The sequence below is a fragment of the Heptranchias perlo genome, chromosome 11 (assembly GCF_035084215.1).
Source record: "Heptranchias perlo isolate sHepPer1 chromosome 11, sHepPer1.hap1, whole genome shotgun sequence".
Classification (NCBI taxonomy): Eukaryota; Metazoa; Chordata; class Chondrichthyes; order Hexanchiformes; family Hexanchidae; genus Heptranchias; species Heptranchias perlo.
Window position 1 is genome coordinate 68,990,107 of NC_090335.1, and position 15,107 is coordinate 69,005,213.

A 15,107-nucleotide genomic window follows, 5' to 3' on the forward strand; every position below is an offset into this window, starting at 1 on the left:
AAATGCTTAGTAATGTACCAGGCGGTGCTTTTATCCATTGGGCCATAAGAAAGATTCAAGGGTCTCATTTGAATGACGTGTTTGTATTCCATTGACTCATCAAAGGAATTCAGGTTCAATATTGACTGAAATGTTCCATTTTTAACTTACAGACCCTAATACGTGTTTCGTAAATCTGACAAATATCTGTGCTTTGTCTGACTGCTTGACGATGACAGTCAGTGAATGCAACAGTAAGTACTTTACCTTCACTGATCTTTATCTGTGATGCAATCCAGGCTCTTTCCTACATCCATTCTAGTTGTCTCTGGCAAGTTTCCTGTGGCTACTTTAAATGCTTTAATTATATTTATAATGTTACAAAATCATTATCACAACAACACTGGTGTAACACTCTGAATGTAACTTATTTCCCCTTCATTAACTCGAGCTCTTTATAAAGCCCAACTTGTCCATGACTTGAATATTGTTCTCATGTCTGGAGAAGTTCTTCCAGCAACTCCTAGGATTCTGGGAACAAGGAATAGCTTGTAATCTGATCGGCCGTCCTTCTCTCACCACTAGCCTTTCTCTACATGACAGACTTTTCCTTTCTTTGTATCGTTGTTCCTCTGAACTTCCCACTCCTGTTCCTCCCAATTTCCAAATATATTTCCTTCAGGCTGTTTCCTGTTTCCTTCCATTGTCCTCAAACGTGCAGAACTCCTTCCCTTAAACTTCCCTTGTCGTCCTACCCGGCCACTCCAACCCGGGGACCCCAAGACACTTTTAGAGCTGAAGAAATGCTGTTGGTTAGTTTGCGATTTTCTCCGAATGAAGCAATCTGTAGACATTTCAAAGGTAATTGCTTCATTGTGGGCCTGATTACCTTTCTCTTCGGAGTCTTGAGGGTCTTTCCTGGGACCTCACCAGTACTCATGCCAGCTCTCAACAGACATGAATATCACTGCGGCCTTTTTAGGGTGCAGTCAATGGAATTTCCTGGAGAAGCCCAGAAACTCCCCCAGATATGCCTCCATGATGAGGGGCGATGGGTGGAAGATCTAGTCCACAATCCCATCATTACTGGGTTCTGTCCCAAGGTAATGGCTCTCCGTAGGTGGAAATCATCCTGCCCCCCCCCCCACCCCCTCCCAGAGTGCAGGCATTTCAGGGCTTTTAACTTGAGTGAAAACTATATTGTAAAGTGACATTGTATCTAATTATATATCACCGTATATAAATGTAATATATAATTAGACACAACATCACTTTCCAATATAGGATGGGGTTCTGTCCTAGGTCTGCCACCCGACTCCCCTCGTCAACTTTCTCCATCATAAATTCCTCTGCCCACATTTATTATGGGTATTGCCTATGTAAACTCTTCGCTCTGATTGCACAATCTGGTCACATTTCCCTCAAAATGCCTTCTTAACTTTTATTTTCAGTATCCAGTTTCTTTCCTCCATAACCAACATTTCTTATGTAAAAAATAAGCCTTTTTACAAAGCAAAAATAAATCAAATATTATATATTTCACAGTAACATGATTGAATGTATCCATTGAATTATCCTTTGTGTCTTTTAATGCTTTAATTAAGGTTTCCACTTGAAGGCCTCAGGCTTTCCCGAAAGACTGGGCTTGCAGTTGATATTTTTGGCCAGGCCTGTGACTCAGTTGGCTGAATGTGGAATATGCAGTCTGAGCATGTGCAGTGTAACTAATTACCCAGGATGTATCAGTACCATTCAGTCAGCTGTACTGATAAAATATTTTTCCTCAGATTCTTCAACTTTCTGCTCAGTCGCTTTTCTTTACAGAATTTCGGAAAACAAGGGAACAAATTTCAAAAGCCTAATTGAGATAAAATTTATATTGAGTGTTATTTTTAAAAGAGATTTTGTCAATGGTTCACCCTGTCCCCATTCCATAACTCTGGTGATAAATTGGCAGAACCCAAGTGGAATTACAGGGCCGGTGTGTCTGTGTGAGACGGTGAGAAAAATGACAGTGCACTAATTACACACCTGTTGTAGCTTTTGTTTGTGTTCTATGAACTTCAGAAAAAGGCAGTTGGATTCTTTCCTCATTCTAATTTGAATTTTTAGAAAGCGGTTGAATTTTGAATGGAAACAATACCTCTATAAGGGAAATAGATAGGAAGGGATGGTAGAAGGGAGAAGGAAACAGGGGCATAGAGCGGGTTGAGAGAGTGTGTGAGGACTGTGGGAGTTGAGGGAGAGGGGTTGAGAGAGACAGATGCAAATATGTAAGCGTGTTGAGAGAAGGGGAGTTGAGAGTAATAGCAAGGTTGAGTGGAGAGGAAGGGAAGTTTGTGAGAGTGATAGATTGTGAAAGAAAGGAGTTGAGCATGAGACGGGATTGAAACAAAGAGAGAGGAGGGTGAGAGAAGGGGATTGAGAAGGGGTAGGTAGAGAGAAGGTTGATGTGATGACATGTTTACGTAAACACTTTTCATTATAAACATGGAATCAGGAGTTTATAATGGAGACAAAAAAAACGGCCAGAATTTATGACTTTAAAATGGTAACTGAATTAAAGAGAAGGACAAGGAGAGGGAGAAGAAGAGATTTTGTGACTTTAAAATGGGGACTGACTTACGTCTGCGCACCATGGTCTAATTATTCCCCCTGGCGTCTAATTCAGTTTCAGCTGAAGACTGCTCTTGGTGTTGACTCTCCTTGTGCAATGTCACAGGGGATCGACTCGTACTGGTGAGTAATGATTAGTTGATTATTGTTTCCACAGGCAAAAAAGCATTCAGAATGAAGGCAAGATTGCGATCCAGAGAATTCAGCAATGAGTTAAAAAATCCCAGCAGTGAAGCCTACAGGAACTTATCAGCCGAAATTACAAATGCAGTAAGTGATTTAACTTTTGAGTTTGTTCCTGTTCTTAAAAGAAAAATCCCCGTCACAATTGAAGTCGTAGACTCAGTGGGGGCTAATTTTGACTTTGGGTGGTAGTGTAAAATGGGCAATAGTGGACCAGCCGCCCGTTCTCCATCTCTCCTCATTTTCATTTCCATGATGCAAAATTGTAGCTTTTAAGAAAGACTTGCATTTATTATGTAGCGCCTTTCACAACCTCAGGATGTATCAAAGTACTTTACAGCCCATGAAATACTTTTGAAGCGTAGTCACTGTCGTAATGTAGGAAATGCAGCAGCCAATTTGCGCACAGCAAGGTCTCACAAAGAGCAATGTTGTAATCACCAGATAATCTCTTCTAAAATTATGTTTAACAGATGTTGCAAAACTCAGAATCATAAAGAGGAAAGCACGGGGTTTCGGGCATGAGAACTAAAAAATGAGTATCCGTAAAGATAGTTTATTGATGACCCTCCGTCAGAAGTAACAGGAAACTGGAGAATTGTAATTTATTTGATGGGTGTTGCTGGTAAGCTGATTTGTACAGAGAAACTAGTGACAGTAGATTATGAACTGGCGGATGTGTTCTGAAGCTTTTATATTAATCTTGTAATAGATACACAGTAATTAACTGCAGGGAAACAAAAGTATTGGAATAGTCAGCTGGTGGTCAATTTTCACCTTGTGTTGCACAACAGATGTAAAATGGAACTCACTAATAAATACTTAATTTAAGAATTTATTTTTCAGCCATGTAAATGGATTGTGCAAAGGTTAACAATCACAAACAGTTCCTCGTCAAGGATCAAATGGGCCCCAAGCTCAAATTCTTGGTCTGAACCTGATTGGAGTAGAAACTAGGTGGAGTGGAGGAGGTTGTTCTCGTGGGGGGAGGGGTGGAGAAGGGAGGGGGAGGGGTGGATTTCACTTTTGAACAACGTTGATGTGACAAAATTGCGATTTGTGCCTTTATTCCATTTGGTTTATGTAATAATGCTCAGGATGATGACTGCTCCTTCATTTAAATGGAAGGCTGGAAACACTCTGGGTGTGATTTTCATGTGTGTGTGGTGGACCCGGGTGTGTGCTGCGCCTGCCTGAAGGGGTCGGCTTGAGGCCTGTGCCATTTACATTGATTTGGCAAGTTGCTGGCATAAAATGCACTTCCCATAGGCTGCTCGCTGATCTGGGGACGGGAATCTGGTGGGGCAGCTGATTTTGTCGGGCCGGCAGCAGCACCTTAAAGGGGAAGGGTGGAAGTGTCAGGCATGAAAGATAGCACCAGTTTTGAGCAGCAGGAAAATTGATTGCAGCATCTACAACAGCGAAGGTGTTAATTGTGGAAGCCCTAAATCAACAAAACCCACAAGGGAGTGGCATAAAAACGTTAGCCAAACTTCTGTCCATCTTTCCCTGTCTGCAGCTGAGGATCCCTTTAATATATGCTCAGAATGGCTGCCTTCCTACTTCTACTGCCTTATTTGTTGAGCAGGAGCAGGAACTGGCAGTAATCTGGTGGGCAGGGACAAAAATGGCTTTGGGGATCATAACTACATCATCTGACCATGATTAACGTACATTCATGAGGCTCCCTCCTGCTTCCAGTCAGATTTCCAGCTGCCTAGATTGAGGTCTGCCAGAAAATTGGAATGGGCGGGAACCAAGCAGTGAGTTAGAGCTTCAACCACTCGTGCTACTTTGGTCCCATCATTGCCCAATTTTGAAGTTCAAATGAGACAGTAAACACATGAAAATCACCACCACTGATCTGTAAACCAAGCAAGCTTGATTGATCAGGAAATTTGTTGTGTTAAAGGAGCTTTGTTTCTGGTATAAATTGTATTGTAGATTGTAAGAACTTCAGAAGGTGCTGGTGACACAGATGACATGTGATTAATTACTTATTGGCATTCCATTTCTTCATCTAACAAACTGTACCTTTGATCATGAGTGATTGACAGCATTGTCTTCAAAGGTCACAAAACTGCAAATGTCTGGGTTCTTCTTCAGTAGTCTTTAGTTCTGGTGTAAAGCAACAAACTTCTATGGGTCTTTGTAACTCACACCATCCACGTGTAATATCTCATCCCAAGATCTACAAAAGAGAAACCAGTTTGTTTCTTGCTAGAAGTCTGGAAGAAGCCACTGACTGAAAAAGGGTGTATTAATCCCTTCATAGACTGGTTCTAATTCTCTCACTAATATTGGCTCAAATGGTGCCTCTCGAACTTACTGCTTCTGTATATTATTTTAAATCAGGACAAGTGATTTTACACTATATCCTGTGGTCTGGTAGAAGGATATGTAAATGGCTTCTGAGCTGGTGTCTTCCAGGAAGCAACTTACTGTGATTGAGTCAATTGTTAAATCTGGGCTATGCCAATCTAATCACAGCAGAGAACTATGATGGAGGTTTCAGTTCTTGAGATACTTGTACGCTTTGTGAACATGAGAATGGTGCTAGAATTGTAACAGTTGGGTGGGCCCAGCATTGCCAGTCTGAACATACTCAACATCACTAACGACATGGGTGAGTGGATGAGTGGAGGTAGAAGACATTCTTAATGATGGTGACTGATGCCTTCATTATTATTGGAATAAAAATAATAGTTGTGTTTATTCTTTTCAGGTTGTACAAACTGTACAAAGTAAACTGAACGATAACAGTTTTAATATCACCATCATTGGTTTTCAAAATGGAAGTGTGGTGGTAAATTTCCTGGCTTTCCTGAGCAACGACTCAAATGTCACCACTGCCACCCTGCAAAGTGCTATTGATGATGCAATCGAAGCAGTTGATAACCAAAACTCCGTCACCGTAACAGGTAGGCATTCTTCGAAAGAAAGAACTTGCATTTATATGGCATCCTTCATGACCTTAGGACATCCCAAGGCGCTGGACAGCCAATGAAATAAATCTGGTGCAATCACTATTGTAATGTAGGCAATCGCGGCAGCGACTTTGCGCACATTTAATTTAAAGGTCCCACAAACAGCATTGGGTTAATAACCAGATCATCTGTTTTTGTGATGTTGATTGAGGGATAAATATTGGCCAGGACGCTGGGGAGAACTCCCTGCTCTTCTTCAAAATACATAGAAATACATAGAATTTACAGCACAGTAAGAGGCCACTTGGCCCAACAGGTCAGAGCCTCCTTTTTGATCAGCAAGGGAGTCAAAGGATATGGGGAAAGGGAGGGAAAGTGGAGTTGAGGTAAAAATCAGATCAGTCATGATCTCATTAAATGGCAGAGTCGGCTCGAGGGTCCGAATGGCCTGCTCCTGCTCCTATCTCTTATGTTCTTATGGTCCTCCTACACTCTTCATCTCACCCCATCAACATATCCTTCTATTCCTTTCTCCCTCATGTACTCATCTAGCTTCCCCTTAAATGCATCTATGCCAGTCGCCTCAACTACTCCTTGCGGTACCGCGTTGCACGTTCTAACCACTTTCTGGGTAAAGAAGCCTCTCCAGAATTCCCTATTGGATTTATTAGTGACTATCTTATATTTATGGCCCCAGTTCTGGTCTCCCCCGCAAGTGGAAACATCTGCTCTACAACTACCCGATCAAACACTTCCATAATCTTAATGACCTCTATCAGGTCAACCGTCAGTCTTCTCTTTTCTGAGTAACTACCTTTAACCCCTACTCTTTGCTTTCTGTTTTGTAGCCAGCTTGCTATACATTCTGCTACTTGACCCCTGACTCCACATGCTCTGACATTAGTCATCAGTCTAATATGTGGTACCTTATTGAAGGCATTTGAAAATCTAAGTATATTACATCTACTACACTGCTCTTGTCTATCCTTTCTGTTACTTCTTCCAGGAATTTATGAAGGTTGGTCAAACATGACCTCCCTCTTGAAATCGATGCTGACTATTCTTTATTAGATGTATGGTTTCTAGATATTTTCTATTACATTTCTGAGTAAGGATTCTATTATCTTTCTTACACCCAAGGGATTGCAATATCTTTCCTGCCAAGCGATCTTTTAGACCACCTAAAAGGGCAGACAGGGCCTCGGTTTAATGTCTCATGAGAAGGACGGCAGCTCCGACAGTGCAGCACTCCCTCAGTACTGCACTGAAGTGTCAGCCTGGATTATGTGCTCAAGTGCTGGAGTGGGGCTAGAACCCATAACCGTCCGACTCAGAGGCAAGAGTGCTACCACTGAACCACAGCAGTTTTATTCTATTTTTGAAATGTTGCTGTTTTATTTTTTTAACCACCCTAGAAATATTAAAAGAACATTAGCATGGAATGAATTGCCTTGATTTCATTAGTGGCTTTGGCTAAGACCTAAGTTAACTCCTGCATGAAGGAGGAGGTAGAGTTTGATCCGGGAAATCAGGAAACAATGAAAATACAGAGCAGGTCTGTCAGGATCTGTAAAGATAAAACACTTGTCTTGCCAGACAAGCAGCACCTGAAGGATTAACCTATCTTCCCTCTTTAGATGCTGATGGACTATCTGTGCATTTTCAGCATGTTTTCTTTTTATTTTAATTAGCTATGGATAATTTTCATTCACTATAATTATTATCAACATCATATTGTGCTGAATTAGCACGGCAATTGACCTCAGGACCTCGAGGGATAGGGAGGTGAAAAAGTAGTCAGAGTTCCTGCTCCTGATTGCTATCTGGTAACTCCAGCTGGAAAGTGAGAATGCATGGACCTTGGGTTGGGCTTGGCGGTGATGTCCCTCATGGTGGTTTAGACTACCAACATTCCCTGTATGGTTTCACAATGAATGGTTATTTGGATCATGTATTGGAGGGTGTCTGATACCCGTTCCTCAGTATCAGTCAGAACCTTTAGCTGAGGAAGGGAGAAAATTTGAATAAAATGGAGATACAACTTCATCCTCCGCCAGATTGCACTGCATTGTCATGAGACAGTCTATCTTATGAAATGTAAAGTTTCAATTTGACATTGCTTATTCCTCTGGAAGTATCCTGTCCTGTAACAAAGAACCAGACCCAAAATAGAGGATTATCCTCTTTACAGCTTCTCACTCCTTTTTTTAAAACATTTTACCCTGCTTAAAATATCCTTATATTGCATGAATGTTGTTGAGATGAAGGAAAAAGAACTTGCATTTAAATAGCATCTTTCATAGCCTCATAACGTCCCAATCTTTACTTTTAAAGTATAATAATTATGGTTTATTAAGGTCAGCAAAGGTGAGAGCCAATTCATGCACAGAAAAGTCCCACAAACCACAAGGCCACTGTCTCAGGCTGAACCAGACCATTTGCACCCTTGGCATCCTTTTTAATCCTGAGCTGAGCTTCCGACCACATAATGTCTCCATCACAAAAACCGCCTGCTTCAACCTCCATAACATCCCGTCTCTGCTCCTGCCTCAGCCCATCTTCTGCTGAAACCCTCATCCATGCTTTTGTTATCCCCAGACTCGACAATTCCAAAGCTCTCCTAGCCATCCTCCCATCTTCCACCCTCCATACACTTAAGCTCATCCAAAACTCTGATATTAACTTGCACCAAGCCCCATTCATGTACCACCCCTGTGCTAGCTGACCTTCATTGGCTCCCGGTCTAGCAACACCTCGAATTTAAAATTCTCATCCTCATGCCTCACCCCTCCTTATTTCTGTAACATCCTTTAGCCCTACAACTCTCCAAGGTCTCTGCGTTCCTACAACTTTGTGAATCTTGTGCATCTGTCACTTCCTTCACCCCACCATTGGCAGCAGTTGGCACCTTCAGCTGCCTAGACCCTAATCTGGAATTCCCTCCCTAAAAATATCCACCTCCCTTCTTTAAGAGGTTCCTCAAATCTTATCTCTTTGACTAAGCATTTGGTCACCAGTCCTAATGTCTCCTTCTTCGGCTCGGTGTCAATTTTTGTCTGATTTATGCTCCTGTAAAGTGCCTTGGGAATGTTGGCTAGGAAACTTGGAGAACTCCCCTGCTCTTCTTCAAATAATGCCATGGAATCTTTTACATCCGCCTGAGAGGACAGACAGGGCCTCAGTTTAACCTCTCATCCAAAAGACGGCACCTCCAATAATGCAGTACTCCCTCAATTTTGCATTGAAGTGTCAGCCTGTATTATGTGCTCAAATTCCGGAGTGACTCGGAGGCACGAGTGCTACCACTGAGTCAAGGCTGACACTTATTAGTTGACAATATTGCTGTACAAATACAACAATAACTTGCATTTATATGGTGTCTTGAACGTAATGAACATACCAAGGCGTTTCACAAATGGCAGGAGATTGGAGGCAATAGTTTGTAAAGGAGAAGAGAGAAGTGGAGAGGCAAAAAGGTTTTGGGAGGGCGTTCTCGAGAGTGGGGCTGAGGCAACTGAAGGCTCTGTCACAACTGGTAGGTGTACACTGGAGGAGATTGAAGAAATATGGTGTGGCAAGGCCATGAATGGGGTTTTGAAGGTGAGGACGAGGAGTTTTAGGCTGATGGCCTAGAAACTCGGGCGCGCCCAGTTTTGCATTGTACCCTGAGCCTGAATGGCGAAGGCCGAGTCATCCCTGATATCGGGCCTCGGGCTTCATTTCTATGTAGCCGGCTAGCTGTGATGAGCAACAGGCAACTTGTTGGCGAAGCGCCATGGAAGATTGAGCCGCTGCTGGCGTTGCAGACACACTTATGAAAGTGAGGAAATGTGGGGGGTAACTCGGATTGGGGGGGGGGGCGGGGGAGCGGTATGGTCATGTGTTGGCACTTGCCGGGAGAAGGTAATGGTAGCCACGAGGGAGTTAGTGGTCGCTGGGGGGAGGAAGCGGCGATCGAGGCCACTATTTGCATATCCAAAGGGCCTAACACCTATTTCAGCCATGGGCACGGCACGGCACTTTTTCGGCCATTAACAATGTGGTGAGCGGCGAACTTCCTGCTCAGTATTCGCGTGGGCTTCCTGTCCGCCATATTGGAGGCTTAGGAGGCTATTTAGCGACCGAAAAAAGGGCGCCACATTGCTGAATTTCCAGGCTAATTTGTTGGGGGTCTGATAGTCAATGTAGGCCAATGAGGATGAGGTTGATGGATGAATTAGCCTTGGTGTAGGATTGGATGTAGGCAGCTGCGCTTTAGGTAATTTAGAGTTTGTAGAGGTTGTAGACAGGAAGCCAATAAGGAGGACATTCAAGTAATCTAGGAACATAGGAACAGGAGTAGGCCATTCAGTCCTTCGAGCCTGTTTGGCCATTCAGTTAGATCATGGCTGACCTGTACCTCAACTCCATTGACCTACTTTTGATCCATATCCCTTGATACCATCACCCAACAAAAGTCTGTTGATCTCAGCCTTGAAAATTTCAATTGACCTAGCATCCATAACTAGAACATTGAAATATAGCAATTTCTTGGCCGAAGTCTTGCCAAAATTAACCACAACTACTACCACTACTTTTACCGCAATACCCATCAACACGACTGCTTCAATCACACCTAACACCACAGCTCTTACCAGTTACTGCCCCAGTGTGGCAATTTTTCGATTTCACACACTGAATTTGAGCCATTTGTTATTGTTTGGTTACCAGCTTCAGGGACTGAAAAGTAACAGTGCTGGATTTGGAGCTCAATGTGCTCTCAGACTAGGATCAGTTATTTTTGGCAACAGTACGACCAAGAAATTGGTTGATCTCTGCGCTGGAATGGGTAGGCCCGAGTATCACTCAATATTGGGCCTCGCGTCTCATTTGCATCAGACCAGCGAGCAGCAGACACCTGATGGACATCCCCAGGCAGCTCGCCGACAAAGATCATTTGAATTGAGGGCTGCTGTTGACGATGCAGGTAGGTCTTGCAAGAGAAGAGTGATCAGGAGGGAGGGGAGCGTCCAGTTGAGGGGGTCAAAGCAAGGATCAGGAGGGGGCTCAAGGCAGCAATCGGGAAGGAAGGCGAGCGGTGGCTGCCAGTTGCCCTTGGTTTTGATGTGGAGACGGGAGCAGCATTCACGGCTCCATATTCAGGTAAGTATTTTTTAAAAACCGACCTTTCTGGTGACGGCCTGCTGCAGATCCTTTAAAGACTGCTGGTTAGGCCGCACCTAGACCTGGATTACCTGAATGTAGCCAGCCCAGCGCTGGCTGCGCTCAAGTCAAATCAATTTGGTAATGGAGACATCAAACAGATGTTAGGCCCCTTACTTGCACAGGCAAAGGACCTAATACCCATTTCAGGGGTGGGTCTCGGCCATCTCATTTGATGCCTAAACCATCATGGTGGGCATTGCATTTCTGGCTCAGAATGAGCCTGCATGTGCCGCCCACCATATTGGACACCTTGGCGCACGTTTTACTGGCATCATCGAATTTCTAGGCCATTTCTGGTTTGCTGATCCATTTCTCTGAATTTTGCAATTTTCTGACAGTAATAGAATGGGTGCCATAGTTTATTTTTATCACTTCATTTAATTGTCTGGTGCTAACTGTGCCCTTTTGTTATTTTGCCACAATGTACCTCAAGTTGCACTGTATCAGTTGGTGGTGGCCAGGGTTTACTGTCATGTGATTTTCCTGTCCATTAAAATAATTGGGGGGAATCACAGACAAAGAACCCATAGAAAACCCCATAATGTGGGATTTAATTCAATCGGAAAAGTAATGGACATTGGCATTAATTCATTACTATTTCCTATTCTGCCAACTTACGTATGATACTCACTCATTCCCAATGCATTTATTGCCCTCATGCCATACTCTATTTTCCTGACACCACCTTATCTCTGCCCTCTTGCCTCATGACTTTAATATACTAACATCCCATTGCGCTCGTTTTCACCACAATTGAACTTTTCTTCAGTCGAATGCCAAGTGGTAACCTGCAATGCTGCCACTATTTGATGAAGTAAGTGGGCACACATATGGGTTATGGGTAAACGTTGAAATAAAAACTTCTGAGCAATTTTACCCACTTAAGTCATTGGAGCGCCTCCTGCACTGTATGCAGGTGGGCGATATGTTGGTGGTGCAGGTGACCTCCTCTGCCACCTCGAGCCAGGCCTTCGTGGTGGCAGAGGCAGGCCGCTTCCTCCCGCCCGCTGGGGAGAAGATCTCTGTCCGCCCCCTCCTCCTCACCCCATCCAGTAAGACCTGGAGTGAGGTATCATTAAACCTGTGAGCAGCCTTCCCCCTGGGCTGCTCCATGCTGTAATTTTGCATATTTTCTGCAGCATTAGTCGGTGGAGGACTGCCCCTCTAAATAGGGCTCCTCCAGCTGACAGCCTATGATGCGGCTGCGCAGTCTGCCCACTGCGCAGCTTTCCAGCACGAAATCCGGAAGCCAAGGTAAGTACCTTCAATTAAGCTGCAATAGCGTGCGGAGCACCCCGGATTCACTGGGCGCGTTACCCACGCGCCCAGTTGACCCCCCCGCTGAGAACCAGCCGCCCTCCTAATATCGGGACTAATGTCTCTATTTCCATTTCAAAATAGAACTGGGTCAAATTTACGAATCAGGTTTTCGTTTCCTCAGCCCTTACGACTCCGGCCACCGCTTCCTCGGACAGCACGACTCCGGCCACCGTCTCCTCGGCCAGCACGACTCCGGCCACCGCTTCCTCGGCCAGCACGACTCCGGCCACCGTCTCCTCGGCCAGCACGACTCCGGCCACCGTCTCCTCGGCCAGCACGACTCCGGCCACCGTCTCCTCGGTCAGCACGACTCCGGCCACCGTCTCCTCGGACAGCACGACTCCGGCCACCGTCTCCTCGGCCAGCACGACTCCGGCCACCGTCTCCTCGGCCAGCACGACTCCGGCCACCGTCTCCTCGGCCAGCACGACTCCGGCCACCGTCTCCTCGGACAGCACGACTCCGGCCACCGTCTCCTCAGTCAGCACGACTCCGGCCACCGTCTCCTTGGCCAGCACGACTCCGGCCACCGTCTCATCGGCCAGGTCGACTTCGGCCACCGTCTCCTCAGTCAGCACGACTCCGGCCACCGTCTCCTCGGCCAGCACGACTCCGGCCACCGTCTCCTCGGCCAGCACGACTCCGGCCACCGTCTCCTCGGACAGCACGACTCCGGCCACCGTCTCCTCGGACAGCACGACTCCGGCCACCGCCTCCTCGGACAGCACGACTCCGGCCACCGTCTCCTCGGACAGCACGACTCCGGCCACCGTCTCATCGGCCAGCACGACTCCGGCCACCGCCACCTCGGACAGCACGACTCCGGCCACCGTCTCCTCGGACAGCACGACTCCGGCCACCGTCTCGTCGGCCAGCACGACTCCGGCCACCGCCTCCTCGGACAGCACGACTCCGGCCACCGTCTCCTCGGCCAGCACGACGCCGTCCACCGTCTCCTCGGACAGCACGACTCCGGCCACCGTCTCATCGGCCAGCACGACTCCGGCCACCGTCTCCTCGGACAGCACGACTCCGGCCACCGTCTCCTCGGCCAGCACGACTCCGGCCACCGTCTCCTCGGACAGCACGACTCCGGCCAGCGTCTCCTCGGCCAGCTCGACTCCAGCCACCGTCTCATCGGCCAGCACGACTCCGGCCACCGTCTCCTCGACCAGCACGACTCCGGCCACCGTCTCCTCCGCCAGCACGACTCCGGCCATCGTCTCCTCGGCCAGCACGACTCCGGCCATCGTCTCCTCGGCCAGCACGACTCCGGCCATCGTCTCCTCGGCCAGCACGACTCCGGCCACCGTCTCCTCGGCCAGCACGACGCCGGCCACCGTCTCCGTGGACAGCACAACTCTGGCCACCGCTTCCTCGGCCAGCACGACTCCGGCCACCGTCTCTTCGGCCAGCACGACTCCGGCCACCGTCTCCTCGGCCAGCACGACTCCGGCCAACGTCTCCTCGGCCAGCACGACTCCGGCCACCGTCTCCTCGGCCAGCACGACTCCGGCCACTGCCTCATCCGCCAGCACGACTCCGGCCACCGTCTCCTCCGCCAGCACGACTCCGGCCACCGTCTCCGTGGACAGCACGACTCCGGCCACCGCCTCTTCGGCCAGCACGACTCTGGCCACCGCTTCCTCGGCCAGCACGACTCCGGCCACCGTCTCCTCGGCCAGCACGACTCCGGCCACCGACTCCTCGGACAGCACGACTCCGGCCACTGCCTCATCCGCCAGCACGACTCCGGCCACCGTCTCCTCCGCCAGCACAACTCCGGCCACCGTCTCCTCGGCCAGCACGACGCCGGCCACCGTCTCCGTGGACAGCACGACTCCGGCCACCGCCTCTTCGGCCAGCACGACTCTGGCCACCGCTTCCTCGGCCAGCACGACTCCGGCCACCGTCTCCTCAGTAAGCACGACTCCGGCCACCGTCTCCTCCACCAGCACGACTCCGGCCACCGTCTCCTCAGCCAGCACGACGCCGGCCACCGTCTCTGTGGACAGCACGACTCCGGCCACCGCCTCTTTGGCCAGCACGACTCTGGCCACCGCTTCCTCGGCCAGCACGACTCCGGCCACCGTCTCCTCCGCCAGCACGACTCCGGCCACCGTGTCCTCGGCCAGCACGACTCCGGCCACAGTCTCCTCGGCCAGCACGACTCCGGCCACCGTCTCCTCGGCCAGCACAACTCCGGCCACTGTCTCCTCAGTCAGCACGACTCCGGCCACTGCCTCATCCGCCAGCACGACTCCGGCCACCGTCTCCTCGGCCAGCACGACTCCGGCCACCGTCTCCTCGGCCAGCACAACTCCGGCCACCGTCTCCTCGGCCAGCACGACTCCGGCCACAGTCTCCTCGGACAGCACGACTCCGGCCACAGTCTCCTCGGACAGCACGACTCCGGCCACCGTCTCCTCGGCCAGCACGACTCCGGCCACAGTCTCCTCGGACAGCACGACGCTGGCCACCGTCTCCGTGGACAGCACGACTCTGGCCACCGTCTCCTCGGCCAGCACGACTCCGGCCACCGTCTCCTCGGCCAGCACAACTCCGGCCACCGTCTCCTCAGTCAGCACGACTCCGGCCACTGCCTCATCCGCCAGCACGACTCCGGCCACCGTCTCCTCGGCCAGCACGACTCCGGCCACCGTCTCCTCGGCCAGCACGACTCCGGCCACCGTCTCCTCCGCCAGCACGTCTCCGGCCACCGTCTCCTCGGCCAGCACGACTCCGGCCACCGTCTCCTCGGCCAGCACGACTCCGGCCACCGTCTCCTCGGCCAGCACGACTCCGGCCACCGTCTCCTCGGCCAGCACGACTCCGGCCACCGTCTCCTCCGTCAGCACGACTCCGGCCACCGTCTCC

General features: G+C 48.7%; 1 protein-coding gene across 1 annotated transcript in view; it reads left to right on the plus strand.

Moving 5' to 3' along the window:
* Positions 1-15,107, plus strand: part of LOC137326860 (uncharacterized) — a 64,555-nt gene that overhangs the window by 21,633 nt on the left and 27,815 nt on the right. The window lies entirely within an intron of this gene.